This window comes from Ambystoma mexicanum, chromosome 6q, assembly GCF_040938575.1.
Source record: "Ambystoma mexicanum isolate Mex_15411 chromosome 6q, UKY_AmexF1_1, whole genome shotgun sequence".
NCBI classification, from domain to species: domain Eukaryota; kingdom Metazoa; phylum Chordata; class Amphibia; order Caudata; family Ambystomatidae; genus Ambystoma; species Ambystoma mexicanum.
The window spans coordinates 765,406,525-765,427,362 of NC_090937.1; the positions used below are offsets into that span (position 1 = coordinate 765,406,525).

At 45.1% G+C, this 20,838-nt stretch overlaps 1 protein-coding gene across 4 annotated transcripts in view; it reads left to right on the forward strand.

Annotated features, from left to right (window-relative positions):
• Positions 1-20,838, forward strand: part of TRIM2 (tripartite motif containing 2) — a 601,585-nt gene that overhangs the window by 371,726 nt on the left and 209,021 nt on the right. The gene's annotated exons all lie outside the window — the stretch shown is intronic.

The following is a 20,838-nucleotide window of genomic DNA, read 5'->3' on the forward strand; positions in this document are numbered from 1 at the left end:
TGGCGTTCATCCCCCTTTCCATGCGCTGGAACAGGGGTTAACGGCCCGGCAACCCAAGTTTTCGGCCAGAGCAAAGCGAAGACCAATAACGAGGGATCCAGGCCATTATCACCAGTTCCAGCCCCTGGAATGGGGGATGACGGCTATTAGCACCCCGGGTTGCCAGAGCGGTAATGCAGGGTGCTAAAAAAACATTTTCCTTCCTACAACCAGACGCACGCGGCATACAGTGGTGGGAAGGAAAATCCTTTTCCAAGATGGCCACCATGGAAAGGGAAGGCAGGGCTCTGTACAGAGCTCATCTTCCCTATACATGGAGGCCAGGGGGAGGGACGGGGCAGGAGTTTATGCAGCAGCAGCAAAAAAGAGTGACAGAGGGTAGGGGGAAGCTGGCGGTGGAGGACCCGGCCATTAGGCGCCTTGGAACGCAGGCTTGTACCAGCGGTTCAAGCCCACGTTCCTAGCCATCTGATTGTCTGGCTCCCTCCGACAGGTGCTAATATGTGTTAATTGTATTCAATAATTCTGATGGCACGAGTTCAATATAATAATCTGCTGCAAAATCTAACTATGTATGCTCTATTTTCTATTTTACTATCAGAGTATTACAAAATAAGGACTCTAACTCCACATTCATGAAATCATGTGATTCTAAATATTGGGTGACAGCCATATGGAATGGGCCAGAACAGTAGTGGGTACTTCTCATCTTTGCAATGACTTTTAGCTTTTAGCATGCAGGGAAGTCAGTTTAGAGAGCCTCTGGCAGGGCTCAGCTCAGAAGCAATTTTTGGAACCTGTAAAGGCTGAACCTGGAGTTAGGAGGGCATTCCTGCGGTGAATCGCAGAAGCACCCCCTGTGTGCTTTTTAGCCTTCAATATCCTAGCCAGCAAGGCCTAGAAGCCATGCAAGACTGGGAAAGCATCCTCCCCTGGCAATGCATGGCTCATTAGGCATATGCAGCTGGGGTACTCCACCTTGTTTCGCATACAACACAACTGGTCCAGGAGCGCTTCCTCAGTAGCACCCTTCTGCTGAGGGAGTGCTCAGGTATCTCACTGTGCCGACTTTGGCTCCTCCATAATTCCATAATTGGTGGTTGGTGGGTTCCCTATTGCCCACTGTGGATGAACCACCACGGACCCCAACATAGATGCATCCCACTAAATATCCCTCAGAGCTGTTAACTTCAAAGGGTTGGGCTGTTTTCTGTAGGGTTAGTCCTCTGCTGTAATATCACAAGCAAGGAAGAAAACACACAATGGACAGCATTGCCCAAGGAATCCCCAATGGGTCAGAGGCCTTGGCTGAATCACTTACATTGAAGCTGTGTTCTACATTGTACACAGTGCCTCATTCAGTGCATAGTCCTATGTCACATAGAGCCTCATTTTGATGAGAGTCCTTAAATCTAGCAAAGCGGAACTGGACTACAACCGTCTATGCGGACCACCCTGCCAGACTTTTCCTTATGGAACTGATAAAGGCACTGGAAATGGCATGATCCCCAGGGGTAATAGCCATCTTCCACACCCATGCGGTAAATGCACTCGATTGACCGTTGTGCGCACCTGTGCCTACTACGGTGAGCAGGAATAGCGGTAGCCATGTATAAGCATGGAGGCTGCCCTTGTGGAATCTGCCTGTTCTGTTATGATGTAAAATAGCAGGTATAAGCCATAGGGGTCCAGCCCCTATGCAGCTGTTCAAATGAAATGCAGGTGGAGATGCTGGAAGATGGAGCCTACAGGAAGCAGGGAGACTTGGGGAGAGAATTATCCGCTTGTGCCATGTTCCGTCAACAAATTCCTAATGAAAATGGGCCTGATGAACCCAAAACAGGTGTGTTATAGCGTCTTTGTCCATTTTACCGCCTCATCAAAACGAGGCCAGCCGAATCCAGGCCACTAGGCAGCGACGTGCTTGTCAACGATTGTAAAACGTAACACATGGAGCGCGCTGACCATAGGCATTGTAACTGTTATTTGGTGTATTAACCACAACCAGAAGGTTATGTTCCCCAAATGTCTCTTGTGTAACAGATCCACAAAAAACGAATGAACTTTTCTTGGAAAATGCGAAGATGCCATCCATTAGACTTGCCATGATATGGGAGAGAGAAGAGAAATGTCAATAGACGCAATAGTAAGTGCATCTTTTATGTAAAGATTTTTGTAATAGCAATTCTGTACCCATGAATGTCCTATAGTCACAGACCTTTCTTTCTGACTGGGACACCGCTCGGCTATCAATGGAAGATGATAGGTGAATGAAACTAGTGCATGGCCCCGTGCCGATCCATTGGGGAGACAGTAGAGATGGGACGCCCTGAGAGAAAACAGACTTCAGGATGTTACCTACTTGTGAGGGTCTGCCTCATTTTTGATTACGCGGCAGAATTTTTGCATGAGTTGATTTTTTTTTTTCTCTTCTGTTTTTATTAATTAATATTCCTTATTTGCGTTTAAAGAAAAGGGAACAGAGAAACATTGTGCAGCAACACGTTTGTACTGTAAGCTTTTGATAAAATCTATGACGCTGCAAAATTACATTGAAATTCCCTGGCACGCCCAGACTATATGGTATCGGCAGTGCTCCGATAAACGAGCTTTTGATTACTTGAATGAATTAGTCTTGATTTGAAAGACTGGACCGTCCTATAAATCCCAGCGTGACGTGGTCAGAATAGTTAGCGTGTGAATAATTCAGCTAACTTTATTTCTGAAGCATCCTTGGAAGTTTTGTTCTATAGGGACAGGCCAAGGTTCTCAAGTCAAACATTAAGCTATAGGGATCTTCAAAGAGGATTCTTGCTCCTGCGATTTCAAAGGAAGATCCTAATTACCTTCAGATGGATCAATGAAGAGTGTGTTGACCCGGCCTGTGATGGTGAGATTCACTGAGAACCAGAGCAAGACCTGAGGGTGTGATGTTTTCGTGCCTAATTTGTAAATAAATAAATAACTCAAATATTTTCTAACATGCCAATGACACGTCAGGATGCGCAGCTCCCCGCCTGTTGTTGCCACCACCTACGGCTGCTCCCCATACTGACAACATATATGGGATTAAAGCTGAAACTCTTACCGGCTTATTGTGATTGACGGATATACTCAGGCACAATGGCAGATGTGTGATTTACAAATAAAAATCAACCTACACATAAAATAACATACTCGTGTCATCACATGAGACAAATGTTTCAGTGTGCCCTTAAACATAATCATTTACATTTTGCTGTGTTTATGTGATTGGCAGTTACAATAATATGTTTGCCAAAACACCACGTCATAATAGAACTGAGTCTGAGACAATAAGTGTCGGCGCTCAGAAATAAGTGCCAGGGCTTAGCCCTGTGAAACTCCCCCACAAATGAAGCACTGGATGTTTTCGACTAGCACTCCATCCCCAGGGCAACACTGTAGTCAAGTCCGATACGGTTTTCGGACCAGTGCTTGCTGATTTTAATGTATAGCAATGGCATGTTTAATAACTTTCCAGGAAAAACGTGGATCACCTGCAGTTTATCCAGGACACTGCCCCCATGTTTGGTTTAGTAACATGAAACACAAGCCTATTACGTGCAATTTATGGTGCTGTTAATCCGTCATTCCATGGATACTGCAGAATATACTGTTCCTCCAAAGGTCTCAACTGTGTTACCAATGGGGATTTTGGTCATGGACCGGCTGTTAACGAAAGGCGACCAGTCCTGGTTCTGTTTTGGCATCACCTAAATTCATGAAGTTTTCAGTAACAGATTTGGATGGAGTAGATGTCTCATTCAGGTTACATCTGTCTGGAATGCCTGCTTACTAGAGACATATTTAGTTACGTGTTGCCACATAGGAGGGGAGATCCCGTTGCTAGTATATTGAAATTTTGCTGGTGGCTGGCCGCTCCCCATCTCCCTCCGTATGTACTGGATAGGAGTGTGACTTGAGCCCAAACCTTTGATATTTGGTCCATGCTACTGAGGCTTTGTTTAATATTTTAGCATTTTAGCTTCTTGACACTCCAAGCCTCACACGGCAGAGGAAAGGCAATACCCTCGACCTTGTCATACCTCGCTGCCCACCCTCCACCACAGCTCTCCAATCCCGTTCGACAGGTTGGACCATCTTGCGGTCCCCATTGACATTAGTCACATCATTCCAGTCAAGCACATCCATCACAAACGCAGCAACCAGGCCCTCAGATCATTCTTGAACCTCCCAGTTGAAGCTCTCACGGAAGACCTTGCCAACCTCCACCTCCCATGTGTTGATCTATCGCAGACAAATTAGGACTGCGACTATCTTCTGCAAGCACTCAAAACATCAACCACCATGCCCTGGTGAAACAACGCACAATCATGCGTAAACTTTCTGCACCCTGGTACACTTAAGAACTCCACTTCAGCAAAGAATAATCAGAAAACAAGAAAGGACAACCCTGCAGTGCATCCAACCTCGCCCTGCGCGAGGACCTCTGTGTTACATGCAGATGATTGATCACCACTGCCAAGGCCAACTAGTACAAGAACACAATAACCAAGAGCAACAACTAAAGCGAAGCCCTCTTTACAGCCACCAGTCATTGCATCAACCCACTGCCTAACCCACCTGCACTCCATTCAAAAATCCACCACCATCAACACTTTCTTCATCAACAACATCTGCATGGTTGGTTGGCACATAGACACCAAAGCTGACAGCACACCACACATTCCATCTCGCAAACCCATCAATACCTGGATAATTTTAGACAATCACCATGGAAGACCTGATTGCCACCTGAGCATCCCTGAGGACCACATTGTTTGCAGGTGAAATCCTCCCTGCCTATGTACTCAAGACCCTTCTGACTGAAGCACTTCACTCTTACTGGCAATTATCAACCGCTCCCTCACTCAAGGCAGCTTCCTCTCAACCCTCAGGAGTGGGCACATCTTCCTGCTTCTCAGGAAACCAGCAGTAGACCCTGACAACCTTAGCAACTACTGTCCCCTCCCCCATCTGCCCTTCCTATGTAAGATCCTTGATAAAGCAGTAGCCATGCAACTCCTTCAACACATCAAAGCCAACAACCATATTCAGTCCAACCAAGCAGGCGTACGAGCTAGATGCAGCAAGGAAATAGCTACCATCATGGTGATCGACTATGATATGATATGATATGGCATTTATAACGCATCTATACACAAGTGTTTTAAGGCGCGACTATGCCCATAACATCCTCGATGATGGCCATCCTTGTCTCCTGGTTCTCCTCCACCTCTTTGCAGCATTCAATAGAGTAGACTACCAGATAATCACCAACATTCTAAGTCAATGCATGGGGATCAGCGGGACCATCTTGAGCTAGTTCAAATTCTACCTTGCTAACCACCAACAATTTGAATGGATTCCCTTTTGATCACCAACTCACTCATTGTGGAGTCCCTCAAGGATCCATCCACTCTCCTTTAACCTTCTAACTTCATATTTAGGCTTTCCTGTTTTAGGGGTTTCATTATTCTTTTTTTACTTCAGTGTGTTTTTCCAGAGTTTAGAACATTTCAGAATCTGTGTTTATCAGTGTTTTCCCGTTTGCCCCTTCAGAAAATCGCAGGTAACCGTTTGTTCCAGTGCAAACACACAAATATTCCTTTATTGTTTCATTGCATGCATACGTAGGGTAATATCTATCAGTGCAAGATGTTAACACTTTCCAGAGTATAAAGATTAATGTGGTTATCCGGTAATATCTAAAATTTCTACTAGTCAAAATGATTGTAGTAAATCATGCAATACTTGTTCAGGGACTCTTTGCCCATCGCTGCCCTTTCTTTTCTTCCAATAAAGTCTTTGATTTGTGAAAACGAGCAGAGTCCCAGACTATCAAACACAAATGGCTGACTACAAACTTTCCCCTGCTGGCAGAGCATTAAACTCCAGCTATCAATTTCATTTTCATCAATGGGCAAGGAAGGGCAGTCCTGACCGCCATACAAAAGTGTTCTTTGCCACTAAGCCAGTATTATCTGACACATTTCAGTTTAATGGTTTTTGTTAAGTCATTGCCTTTAAATCTGATTCTGTTAGCCTAATGAAACCATCACTCAAAGATGTCCATCAATCATAGACTGATTTTGACCTGTTTTTACACTGGTATTGTTATCTATAAAGATGGCAGGCTTTGAGAACTCACCATTTGTTTTAGGCAGTGCGCAGTGGGATTACATTATTTGCCAAGATCACAAACTGCTCAATCAGTGTGCTACAAGCCCCTTGTTTTAAGACGGGTCCCTTGGTCACTGTTGTGATACATAAGATGTGCCTGCAGATGTGTTATTTATTTGAAAGATTGAAAGGCCCGGACACTGTCCCTGTGAGCTAAGCCCCCCAAACAACTACACAAAAACATAACCTACTGACACAAACACACACATCAACAAATTAAGAAAACAGAATAACCTCATGCAAAGCCCTTTAAAGAGCATCACGACAAACTAGTTCCACACCCAAGGAGTTGGTTAGAACAACCGAGTGGCACGTTAATCTGCCCACATTCCCAACAGTCGTGCAACAAAACCTACATCTTGGGGTTGAGGGGGGATAACCCTTCAAATGTTGGAAGAAGCACTAACTTCAGGGACGGTGGGGGCGGGGCATCTAATTTCTTTACCATTCCAATGAGTCTATTATAGTGCAGCTTCAATGTTACAAGGAGGTAACTCTCTACTTTAAGCCTGAACACACCCAATTAAGGACTGCTGTGAGAATGAGCGGTGTCCTGCCCCCCTTCTGCCCTTCCAATCACTCCCCTGGCATGCAAGTACTAAACCCACATCATGATTTCAATTGCCTAAAAATGTATGCAGACGAATGCAGGTGCTAACAATGAAATGCTTTACTATATTAATTGCCCGGTCAGTTCAATGGTGCTGCGCAACTGATTCTCACTCTTTCTCATCACCATCAACGTGACAGCAAAGTGCCAACTCTGAATCCAGCTACTGCTCCCGTGGCCACAGTTATTATTTTTTTTTTTTACAGTTGCACACGTTTACTTTCATTTATAAGAAGCAGCCTTCATCCCCCCCGTACCTATTGAGCCTCCGCCTCGAAAGTTAGTTTCATGAACCACTGCACTGGACTCCAACATGTACCTCATGGTGTCTAGCTTGGAAACGTGACCATTCTGCATCCCTGTGAGAACAAAGCAACACATATAGCTCAGTGAGTTCATGCACCTACCTCGTAGATCACTAAACTAAATCACTTTTTTAGACTGACAATTTGGAAATGTATGGGAACTGGCAACTTTCACATGTTAGGCGTCATGGGACTTGATGAGTTGCCCAGGATCACACTTTTTGGAAGTGGTAAAGCTGGGAACTTACTTCTGAGCCTGAATCAAATACGACAACCACCCCTACCCCTTCACCCCTGGCATTCTTCTGTCCACTGAACTATTTCCCAATCTTTCCATGGCTCCTCGTGTCACGCCCCAACACACACCTTCTCTTCTTCCAAACGCCTTTTCCCTTAACCCTCGCAGTGTGGTGACATTGCTGCACAGCTGCTCACACGTGGTGTAGCGGCTTCGTGGGACTTACCATACAGCTATGTATTTGGGAATGGTAAACATTTGAGAATGGTGCCCTTCTCAGGCTCTCGACTGCTGTTCATGAAGCAGCCAGCATTTGATGCTTGGTCTGGCAGTTCAGCTGCATTTCTTTTCAATATTGATCTCTCTCCCTTGGACACATGGAACGATGGTCAATGAATGATGGTACTAAATGTTTTTCTCGTTAAGAAGTGCTAAAGGATGAAGAATGGGCGGTAAGGCTTATCTGCAGGACAGCCATACAGTACACAATATGCCCACATGATGCGTGACTTCTTTATGCAATACAAACATGTGAATATTCACCCCCACTACAAAGAGGCCGGCTCGCATGCCCGGGAGGGTGAGGAGTGGACATTTTTCAGCTACGACACTTAAGGATGCGAGGGCCTCACAGCCTCCGATAGCAGATGGGTCCTGACAGGACCATTTCTGGTGAAGATTAAGTAGACTTGTCATTCAACTTGCGTTGTGGGTCCATCACATATAGCGGCACTGATATACTTTGCAAAGCACTTCTCCTCTGTATTCAATTAACTGAAGGGGTGGGAGATGGAGGAGATTGGCGACTTTCATAATTTCCGCTTATGGACGCGTCCACCATGCCTTACATTATCAGCAGAACATTTAAGTCTTAATGACTGTTATTACACGTTTTCCAACAGTTGCACGCTGACGCGAGGAATACTGGCAGAACGCTGACAACAAAGGGATTAACCCATGACTTTTTTGTAAGATGAAATTTCGATGGATAGCATGATTAAGCAAGTAATTTGCCCTCAAATAAGTTTTCTGTTTTGAAAAAGGCCCTTGAGAGGCTGAAACACGTGTCAACTACAATTAATGGGCAAAGGGAGTAAACCATTAATAAACTTGCTCCAACATTACCAATTTGAGAATGACCATTTCTTTCAAGTAACAACGGAGGGGGCAGTCAAAGTGTGTATCAACCATTTTTAACTGTTATTACACAGTGCAGCCGCGCAATAGCCCCAGACCCCAGGGCTTGCATTGTTTACAGGTCACCCACAGGAGGGGGCATGGCCGCACTCGTTTGAAGGTGACCTGCCGATTTTTACACATGAATAGTGCCCCCTGCAGGCCTTCTAATGCGGCACACAGCTCAAAAGAAACCAGAGATTTCCAGATTTGCCTGAGAGGAAAGCAAACAGCCTCGGTGGGAGATTGCCAGGCTTTTTTGGATGAAATCGAAAATTGGAAACCCTGTTTCTATTGAACCGGTCCTGAAACCTCATGGCTCCACACAACATTAACATTAACCAATAAGCAGATGACAGACAGCTCTACCTCAAGATATCCTCCATTGAAAACACCCACAGGCTTAAGGCCTGTCTCACATTGATCCAGTCATGGATGTCTAGTGCGTACCTGAAGCGCAACCCCTCCAAGATCGAATTCCTACTACTGACCAACAGCATCGAACAGCCTGAAATCCAGACTTGTCTCTCTGCTACGAACCTCAAGCTCTTCACACCCTAGCTGACCACCTGCGCCAAGTTCCTTGGATTCTACATCAACAAAGACCTCTCCTTCAAGAAGCACATAGCAAGTAAGATACAAACGGCTTGGTACCAACTTTCCCTCCTTCGGAAAATCAAGCCCTGCATCCAAACAAACCACTTCAAATCTTATGTCCAAGCCATAGTGTCCTCCCACATGATGGTGGCCATGCCCTTCTGGAAGGTCTTTCTGATAACCACCGTGGCACCCCTCAGATGTGTCCAACATACTGCAGCACGTCTCATCAAAGGGCTCTGAAAATTTGACCACATCACACTAACCCTCATCGAACTGCACTTGCTCCCGCTGCAAGCCCACACCACCTTCAAATCCTGCTGCAACATCTACAAGGCCATCACCCTCAAGTCCACAAGCCACCTCACTGACAAGCTCTGAATCTCTGGAAGCCTACGATCCACCAGAATTAAGGACATGTGCAGACTTCAACTCCACCGGTGCTGGAAGGAAAGAACCAGAAGACGCACCTTCTCTGACAATGCCCCAGAATCTGGAACCTCCTCCCCATCAACACGAGACTCGCCCCATTTCAGGAAGGAGCTCATGACCCTCCTCTTTATGGAACGGCTCCTCCATAACACCTCGGTCCACAGACACTCCCCACCTAAAGTGAGACTGGGCATCTGCTCCTCCACTTTTCTACCCTAGTTGCCTGTTGATCCATTGCTGCCGAATTGCCAGCTTGCCAGCTTGCCCTGCCCCTCCCCTGCTGTTAGCACCCCTCCCTTGCCTCAATGCTTTCCTCACTGTGCACTTCCCCTGTGACTTGTAAAGCACCACATTGCTTCCTAAAGCTAGGTCTGCACTCAATAAATACAATAATAACAATAGTAGTAATAATAATCCTAATAATAATAACTAGCAGCTTTAGGCTATATCATTACTCTCGTGGTAAGTAGCATTGGGCATGTTTCACAATCAGTGGGCCAGGGGCCAAAAGATGGTGTGTATTAGTAGTTATTGTGACATTAATATTCAACCTCAATAGCTGCCCATACTCGGTAACTTGCCTTATCACCTCTTCTTTATTGTTACTCTGGTGACCCCGTGGTGAATTTGTGTGTATCCATAACTTTCCTATAGTTGAAACACACCCTTACTAGATTGAAACGTATGGGGAATCCCTTCTTCCAATAACCTAAAGATTGTAACTGATTTATTTCCCTGTTCTCAAAGTTTCTCTGGACCCGACCAGAAGTGAAGTCAGGGTTCGCAGGATAGGCATAAAAGGAGAGGGACATTTTGTAACCCAGGAAGCTGTGAGAAAATGTATCCTAGTACTACACAGCCATCTCCGCAGTGGCCATCCTTGTGCCAGCTATCTCCTTCGGGCGGTGGGCATCCGTATCTGCTGTCTAAGTGCTCTCTGTATGGCCTCTTGTTCTACATCATATTGCTGTTAGATAAAGTCCAATAAAATAACCACTTTTACTGCGCAGACACAATATGTACGTCTATGTCTGGGACCCCCATTCCCTGTTATGGGTCAGTTTATGAGAGACACCAGGGGCCTGCATACCTTGTATAAATGACACAATCCTACCTTGAATGTCCAACACTGTCCTTGGTTCCAACCTTAAAGGCAGTGATTATAAACCTAAGAAGACCGGGCAGGAGCATTATTTGTATACTATACGTGCACCCTCGCCCTGAGAGCTCCAGCCTGCCCTTTCTAATCAGGTCCTCATATAGTGAATCCAGAAGGCCAAGAGTATTGAAATGCGATAGGGTTGGGTGTGCCTGAGTAATTTGTGTGCTAGTTATTTAATGGAATATGTGCCTGTTGGTGACCAGTGTTTTCTGTAAGGGCAATCACGCCTCAAGGAGGGCCTTACGTTCAAAGTAGTTGGGCCTGGGAAAACGTGTCAAAATCCTGAAACCAAACAATAGGTTTCTAGTTAAGCCTTGACCTCGTGTAGAGAAAGAGTGGGTTTTCCTAACAGTCACACATCATGCCATCTGTATATACGAGTTTTATGATTAGTATCAGATAGTGAATTCTCACTAGCCCTCTGAATGAATATGTCTATAAATAATATTAAGGTTAGAGGAGAAAGGGGACAATCCTGCCTCTTCCCATGTGATAATTGGATTTTAGGAGATGAGATAATTTACCCAAATTCTTGATTCTTGTAAAGGGGGCCTGGTGGTTTGTTAACCTTGTTTAGTTACTTTGGACTAAATGTAAAGCTCTCTAGGGCTGCAAAGATGTAAGAGCAGTGAACATGGTCAAAACCTATTCCAACATCTAATATAGCAAACCTTAACACCCTGGGTGAGGGTGCTAGCCAATCGGGGAGTTCAGAATGTGTGCTGTGTTCACTGGTATAAGCATGCAATTTCCGACCTTCCCAGGTGCTGCGTGCCCCTCGCCCTGTGCTGTGCCCCACTTGCTCCCACCACGGTCCCTTTACAACCTGTGAAAAAGCACATGCGAGTGGAAAAGGCTAAAGCAAATGTGACACAAATTGAAAAAATGACTAGCCTTTATTTCAATACTATGGAGGTCATTGAGAGTGATTCCGCTTTCAGTGTTGATTACGTCTGCATAATCAACATTGAAAATTGACTCCTTCTCACAGAACTGTCATCGAAGGACAGAAGATTAGTGAGTTTTTCTTTTTTCTTATAACTTATTTTAGAATTTAGCAACCATGCTGCAGTTTCACAGGTGCTAATGGCGATTTTAAACTCTGCATTAGGCCAACCCTGGAGGTAATGGCTCCACTGCCTGGGTGACATTACCTGCAGGCATGACGCCAGGCTCTGCTCGGCCCTTAACTTGGCCAGAAGGCCGTTACGTGCCACCTCGGTTAATATCCATTTTCATCAATTTGAGCCAATCTCAAGCACTTGGCTAATATTTTTGCATAGATTTACAGATCATTATCTGGCTGTATTATGAGCAAGACGTGGTGTACCTGTCTTGATTGTTTTAGAGGATTCTATCATGGTGTCATTAACGCTGCTGAAGCCGGAGCTTCAAGTATGGCTCTCATGACCCCCGCGTGACTCTCAGCCCGAAGACTGAGACACGACAGACGCACCTCACTCTTAGGCCCTTCACCGCCATCATCTATGCATCACAGATGTGAGAAACGTTACTCTATTCGACAGCCATTCAGGCCGTGCCCAGTCGATCTGGAGGAACTGGAGATGCCATCAATTGAGCAAGTCGACTGACCGCAAATCAAGAAATCAATGACATCATCACTGACATCTCGGCATAGCCATGCTTAGACATAAAGTACATAGCCATCCATTCACAAATTTACACGAACATGCACTAGCTTATTGCATACAGACATGAAACACATGCTTATGACTCACACAGGTAAATGACAGACACACATACATATCGCTATATCTAGTCACATTCTTCACCAAAGCTGAAACGCAAGACGCGGAAGTAATCATATACGTAGCTTGTACATGCTTGACTGCCACTATCATGGAAAAGCCATAAGGACAAATAATGAAGCTATAGGCCCACTGGAGTGAATGAGGAAAGGGAGAGAGTATTTGAGTACATGGAAGGGCTGGCATAATCGCTGCAGCCAGAGGCAGGCAGAACAAAGCCTCCAGCCAAGGATGAGTGGAGGGGGACATTTCCTGGTTACCAAGACGACAAGCCACCGGCAAGAAATTCAGACTAAAATCCTCATAATTACAGGTAAGAGAGCTCCATTTCGTGGTCTCAACACATGTGACCCAGCAGAGCAAGACAAGGCCCATTCAATCAAGGTAGACCGAGATAAGCTGTTCTAACCAAATCAGATGTGCAAGGATACAAGTGTTGCTCATGAACTGCCAACTGAATGCTTTCTCCCAGGCTTAGGCGATCAGAGGTGGCAACATTAGAGAACACAGAGCTCCTCCATGGTAATTCTCATTACCTTGAGACGGTACACTCAGCCTGGTAATCGGCCAAAGTCCCAGGACTGGGAGGACCCATTCTACCCAATCCAGAGTCACCTTTCACGTGAGGATATAATATGTTGCAGGAGCCAATCGTCTCCCTGACACCCTTCAACATTGCAGATTGAAACATGCAGAGGTGGTCCTAGGAGGAGCCACCAGATATGGCTATGCAATAGTAGAATTAACCCCTATAGGACATATATGTAGTTCACCTAAACTGCCCAATGTGAATGTCTGATAGGTTTCGGGGATGTAACTTGATTTTGTGATGTCACACCTGGATAAAACTTGGTTACACACGTGCATTTTCCAACATTGAATTATAAAACCTGCTAGACATGACTCGAAGATGTCCATTGCCTGATGATCCCCAAAAGACTATTTTCTTTGGCAGGCTATATTTGACCAGAGTGTGATGTGTATGAAACTGTTGCCAAGCTGGACTTTTATTGCAGACTTAATGGGAGAACCATGAACAATGATTTATGTTAATGTCAATGTTATGGGGTCTTGTAACGCACACTCTTGCCACTTGCGTGGTGTCTTGGCGCTCTGGTAGATCTGCAATGGAAGGAGGGTTAGGCAGAGGAGATTTGTTAGTGGAATTGAGAGGGAGAAGAGCAACAGAGCTTTGATGTTCTGTTGGCAGCTTCAGTTCAGAGAAACCGGTCACTGAGCATTGGTACGTTTTTGGCTAGTAACCGTCATGTGATGTTGAGATGTGATTGTGCATGCTTTAGTTTCATGTTGGGTGTTGTGAAGTGTGTGCAGTTTGTGGTGTGGTAGAGGTATGTTTGTGTTTATTTCAAAGTTTGTGGGTGAGCATGCAGAGTGGTGATTTCTTAGTACAGTTAGTTAGGAGCAACACATTTCCTACCCCCAACAATCCATCTAAGTCTTATACATTTCTTGTCCACAACAATCCATCTAAGTCCGGCACATTTCGTACCCCCGACAATCCATCTAAGGGTGATACAATTCGTACCCCAAACAATCCATCTAAGTGTGATACATTTCATGTCCCCAGCTATCCATCAAAGTTCAAAACATTTACTGTCCCCAACAATCCATCTAAGCCCATACATTTCATGATCCCAACAGTCCATCTAATTGCGATACAATTCCTACCCTCAACAATCCATCCAAGTGCGATAAAATTCCTACCCCCAGCTATCCATCTAAGTGCAATACATTTCATGTTCCCAAAAATCCATCCAAGTGTGGTACATTTCCTTCCCCAACAATTTAAGTGCAATACATTTCCTACCCCCAGCAATCCATCTCACAAGTGTTAAGGCATCATGAAGCAAGACACAGACAACAGACTTAAAGTTCAAGCAAAAGATATGTATTAACTTAAATGTCAGGATGGTAGAAGCCCTAACTTGCCCTATGCTAAGGTGGGATTTCCCTACCTGAACGAAACTAAGGACAGTCTGAGTCAAATAGTTCACCTTAAAAGTCTGTGTCCACAACCTATGCTTGCACTCACTACTGAAGCTAAACAGTGTATAGGGATGTCAATAATCAAAGAAATGGTGATCAACATAAAGTTATGAGCTTCTTCGAGCTCTTCGCTTCTTCTTCAGCTCCCCTTTCCCAATTTCAAAAAAGTTCCACAAAAAGGTCTCAGGATTTACTTTGTTCAAGTTCAAACAGTTCTACAAACTCCTCAGGGCTCCCTTGCCCTAGTTCAAAGTAACGCAGTTTACTCCTCAAGGTTCCTTTCCCCAAGTTCAAAGTTGTTACTTTGAACTTGGGGAAAGGAATCTTGAGGAGTAAATAAAAAGAGTCTTGAGGCCATGTCCTCAAGACGGTATTGTAGTTCATTAAGTTTCAGGGATCCCGTCCCCAAGACTTCAACGTAGCAATCCTTCAGCTTCTTTGTCTTTCACAATATAGCGCTCACTGGTCCAGGTGCAGTTGATGGACCACACGGTCCACCCATCACAGGTCGCGCAACCAGGTCCTCTTGGCTCTTCAGCCGACACAGGTTCCTCTGCATTTGGCCTTGTGTACAAATTCCTATTCATGTATCTGCTTCTTGTGGGCGTCTTGACTTTATGTGCAGTTTTATACTCTTCTGGGTTTTCCTATTTATCCTCCTGGCTTTGCCATTTTGTATTACACACCTCTTGTCAGTCTTTGGCCTTGTCGCACTGCATCTGTTTACAAGATTCATTTTGTGGTGGTCTTGTTCATGCCCCACCTTTGGTTGTACTCCTTCACACTTGCTCTTTTCCTTATAGGTTGCTTTTATATGGGCATTTTCCTTATAGTTCTTCATTGGCTATTTGCTTTGTCTATAATGTTTTATTTCAGCTCAGTATTCAACATTTTTTAATTTTAGGTTTTCAATCAGTTCGGTATTCAATATGAGTAGTTGAGCACTGTTTTAAACTTCCCTTCAGTTCAGTGTTCTATATATATAGTTAAGTGCTATTTGAAACTTCCTTTCAGTTCATTGTTCAATATGTACCATTTATCTTGGTTTGAAGCTTTCGTTCATATCGTACTTCATTACTTGTACACAGCCTACCGGGAACGCCCTGGATTCTGAGTGGCTTCCTCCATCACTCACCGGTCTCCGGCGTCTTGCTCCGGTAGCTCTTGCTGCTTCCTTGTGTTTGCCAGGCTGGCGTTCCGACCTCAGCAAGCCCCACACGCACGTTGGTTTGAATTCTGCATATGCCAGCAACTTTGTTGCTACTGGGTGGACTTGGACGATGTCCTCTCTCTATCTGTCTTACTTGTTCGCAGCCCCAGCTGCTCAGTCACTGTCAAGGAGGCTCCCACACCTCAGGGATGTCTGCCGACATCCTGGCTACTCTTCAGGGCCCACCATGGCTGCCTCCTCACGAAAAGGGTCCCCGGGTCTCTCCTACACAGACCTCCCTGTATCACTGGTCTCTCTTTATACATCTACAGTCCCTAACAGATTGCAGGTGTAAATGCCTGATTAGACTTGCCTGACTATGATTAAATGGATATGCCTGACTCTAATAGTACTCTGCAGGCATCTTCCTCGTTCCAGTACTAGAGTTGTAAAATGAAGGTGCAGTGTTCATTACTCTCAGTCTCTTCTTCTTGGTCCCAGTACTTCCAGATGTCAAATGTGGGGAAATGAAGTATTGCAGTAGCCCATAACACTCGGGGAGGGTCCGGTTGATCATGAATAGGGAAAGGGGGATAACATGTTTTGCTAGGGGTACCTCACTCCCAATCGCTGAGAACCCTTTAACCAGATGATCCTCCCTCGCCTCTCCACCCCCAGGGTCGGGATCCAAAAGCTATGGCCTTTCCCTGGCCACCTGAAAAGAGGATCCACAGGGTTTAGGAGTGAGACTACCCTCAGGTTTCTCACACAAGGCTGACCCAAACATGACATCAATGTTACACAATGCTGAAACCTGAGGGCAGCTGGAGGCAGCTCCCAACACTGTATAGATATAATGTATTACCTATCTCTAAGGGGGTGGATCAGGAGGCCTATCCCTGAGCCTAGCTGGGGGCAGAGTCAGGGAGAGTATAAATACGACACACTGCTTACCTCTGATTGCAAAAGGGAGCACAACCCAACACAATACAGATGTTACACAATGCCTATCTCAGGGCGCACCATAGATCATATTTAATGGTAAGATTACTTTCCAAGAGGTTTAACTATTTATGCTTCGAGGGACACTCTATCTGAGAAAGATATAGAAAAGCTGGTATAACTTTACCTTCGAAGGAGGTCAATATTGGCTTGTGCAAATACCATCCTCCAGCCATATTTGTTGAGAAAGCCCAACAAAGCTGCTATAGGCGACCATTGTGATTCTCTCTGCCACTTGTCAGATTACTTCACCACAATCGGGAGTCAAATGGTATAGGGTCATTATGAGTCAGGTGGAGTGGAAAAAAAAGGGATATTTCCAATACCTGCTGGTTATGGTTCATGATATCTTTTTTCTCATGTGGTATTCCGTGGAATACTGCATGAACTAAATACTGCATGATTAGAAGCCGGAAATCCACAAAGGGATATCTTCAAATGTTTAACTCCATCCAAAAAGGTGGAGATCTTCCACACTGGCAGTGATCCAAATCAGCATGGATACCCCCTTGAAGTCCCTTGACTCTCTTCATACTTGCTGAAACAGAATAATATGTGGCATTACAAGGTGTGAGGACGAATGCTAACTATACGCCCATCCATACCCCAGGACCCCAACACATCACCAGTGCAGTGCTCCATGCGCGTCACCCAGAGCACCATTGGAGCCCAGCCACATGATTAGGACAGGTTATCCCATACCACAAGCCCAGGGACATACACAGTTTTGCCTGCAGCACTGCCACCAGGGGAAGCGGCCTGAGGAGCGTAGGGTCTGCCGATGGTCCACCTGCAAACGTCCCAAGAGCATCAAGGCATCATCGGGGTGCCCTCGTGAAAGGCGTTGGCCGCGAGTTCGAGTAGTCCAGGGAGGTATCATGGCGGCCAGGGTACAGGGGCGGGTGGAAAGGAAATGGGGGTGGGGATTCCGGCTTCACCAAAATGGGAAAGGGACAAAAACCGTTGGTGATTTGCTACAAATGAACACCCATAGTATAAAAGCAGATGCTCCAGTTACATTGTTGCATTCCGACTTCCTTCATTACAGGAAGAGGTTGCTGATGTAAAGGGGCCACACTATTACTGGGCATAATAGAGCTACGACCAGAATAACAGCGAACACGAAGGACTCATCTTTTCCCTGGTGCACTCCTGCCTCAGAGAAGACATCATCGGGTGAAGTAACCATAAGAGTCGTAAGAGACAAGAGTATCAGCTGTTTAATAAAGGACTCCTAACCCTACCCTGGTGTCTTCCTACCTATTCCCTCAAAATGGTGTCAAAAGTGGGATAGAGAACCCCATGGAGGCCCTCGTCAAGACGTTGACAGATGGGCAACAAAAGCTCCAACAGTTGTTGCAACTGCAGAGCCAACAGGCGCAAGCGGACTGCCAGGCAACATTGGCAGTCCAAAATAGGGGTATTTCTGTTCTAGCATACGCACATGACACATTTTTACAATAGTATCCACAAGGAGGGTTTAAGGGCTGTAGAATACATGCTGGACACAGAGCAGAAGCCATATAAAAATGTGCACATGGTAGCCGAACTCAGATTAGCAGTCTCACAGGACGTGCAAGTGCTCGATAAAGAATACAGAAGATAGATTGGAAGCCACAAAGGTACACATACCATACAAAGACAGAGGGTAGGGACTCGACATTAACAGGAAGGTGCATGCATCTGAACAAAGTCTGTGATTAGAAGAGGGCCATAGTTTTCAAGTAGTATTCCTGTGACTGAGCCAAGAAACCAATTACTTTGTGGTCTGTTGTAGGGGAATAGTCACAAAGCAAGATTATAGCGAGTTAAACCATGTGTGATGGTTTTCAGAAGAGGACACCATAAGAAATAAATCACTCTTAAGGAATGACCATTTTGAAATATTTAGTGAATGGCATTTTTGACAGGTTAGCCTCTGAAATTAAAGTGGCTGCCCCTGATCATTAGCTGCCCCTGATCATACCATTTTGTTGAGTGGGAAGCTTGTACCGAGCCCAATCTGCAATTTAACCATGTGACCACATTGTTTGCCAGTTTTTGTCATAGAAGAAGGTGCAATGATTTGAGAATGTTTGACTTTCATGAACTAAAATTATAACCTGTTTTGAAGACATGACATGTAAAGAACACAAATCACATGATAAACCAATATAACAATATTTACAAGATTTAAACAAAATAACATCCTACTATAAATATGTTATACAAAAGGCGTATGATTCTAGCTTTATTTTTTTTCTCATAAATTGATGTCTACAAGTACCAGAATATCGACTGATGCGAGCCTAAAAAATCTAGTCTTGGTTTTACAACTTTATACTAAAGTTTAAGTACACCCAACAAAAGAAACTGTGCTATAAGATCACCTGCTTATTGGTTTGCGTGGCACAAACTTGCAGATTGTTATTCATGATGTGAAGAAGAAAATTGGCCATTCTAGAAAAAGCACAGTGTTTTGGTGTCAAAAATACAGACACCAAAGGACAGAGGACTGACTAAAAGCTCACCAGAGACTGCGACATTTGGTCTGTATTCTCATTTCTATGGCCCCTTCCACTCAAAGCATCTACATGAAAAAAGAGTCAGCAACCACCACCAGAATGTTAGATGGCACATTTTTCCACAGATGACAACACAGTACTATAGAATCAATTAAGATCACCTGTCCTGGCTCTTAGTACCGCCCAATGGCAAAGCCGGGATCTGGCCTTCAACACTTTGATGCCACTGTCTCTAATTTGGCTTCCTACTAATTTGGTTAACCAACTTTCCCAAGGAATGCATGGAGCCAATAAAAAGTCATGCACTATGCTGAGTGCTTCTTAGTTTTTTATAGCTAGCATTGCTGGTAAATTGTTTTGTAGCACAGTAGGTGTTACTAACATCAAAGTTTAAATGCACAAGTTTATCAACCTCGGCGAGGAGAAATGCTTTGCCGGGAGTTAGAACCGTGATCTAGCACATCCACACAGATCTCTGCAGTGAGCGTTTGACCCAATGAGCTGTCGTAGAACTTAAACATTCATATCAATTTCAGCTTTGGTTATTGCACAAGACCAATATCTTGTCTAACCAAAGGTGAAAACGCTACACAAGTTGTGCTAATCAGAAATCAACACACGGCGTGTATTACAGTGAGCACCTAATGCATTGCAGGATTAAGTGATCACATTCGAATTTAGTGAACAGCAGCAAAGCAGTGGGGCTCAATAGCCTCAGCACTGCACCATGTAGTATCATTACATGGTATCAGTGGCATCCCCAGGAATCAAATTTAGGAGGGGCACAGAGGGTGCCAAAGACAAAAGTGTGGGGGGGTGGACACCTATGAAAGGTAATGTGTGACTCCACAAGCACTCCTGCAGAGAGACTTTAGCACACACCAACTACCCACACCCCACTGCACCTCCCCTCCCATCAGAATGCAGGCACAAAACCATTCAGTGACTAATGGCCCATCATTAGCACTTTCATGGCTACATTCTGATGGGAGGGGCTGCAAGCTGCTTGATCACTGCTCACTTTGAGACAAAAGCAGTATTGCCATGTGATCTGCAAACATTTGCCTCAGTGAGTGTCACAAATAACACCACGAACAGAGAACACAGACACTGTTCGCCTAAGGTGGGGGGGAGGGTCCACAAGGGGGACACAGGATTTCAGAGGGGGGGCTCTGCCCCCCAGTTCTCACCTCTAGGGACAGCCTGGTGGAGACCTTGGGGACCTCCCAAACTCGCCTCCCCAGGCTATGTCTTAGCGTGCACCGACCTTCCTCAAGTGTGTCCAGTGCCTGCAAACTGAGCCAATCAGCAGCAGTTAACCATGTGGTATAGAAGGGGGCGCGGTCCCAGAGGGGGAGTGCATATCCGCTTTATTATTGATAGCCGGGGATTCCAGTTCATGATTTCCCACTTGTCTAGCTTCCACACAGCACGAGGCGTCACACTACTGCTCTGAGATGACTGATTATCCAGCTCTAGAAGGTAGACCATGAGAGGTGCACTTGATCTGTACGCATAGGGAGAACCATGGCAAAGATGGTCTGTGGTACACATTAGGAGATAATTGGAGCATTTCAGCTTCATACGAGCTTGAACCATACCATAAAGGTTTGCAAAGGAGGACATCTGGGACCAGATTACAGAAACGTTGCACCGGTGCAAGTGCAAAGTTGTACAGTATT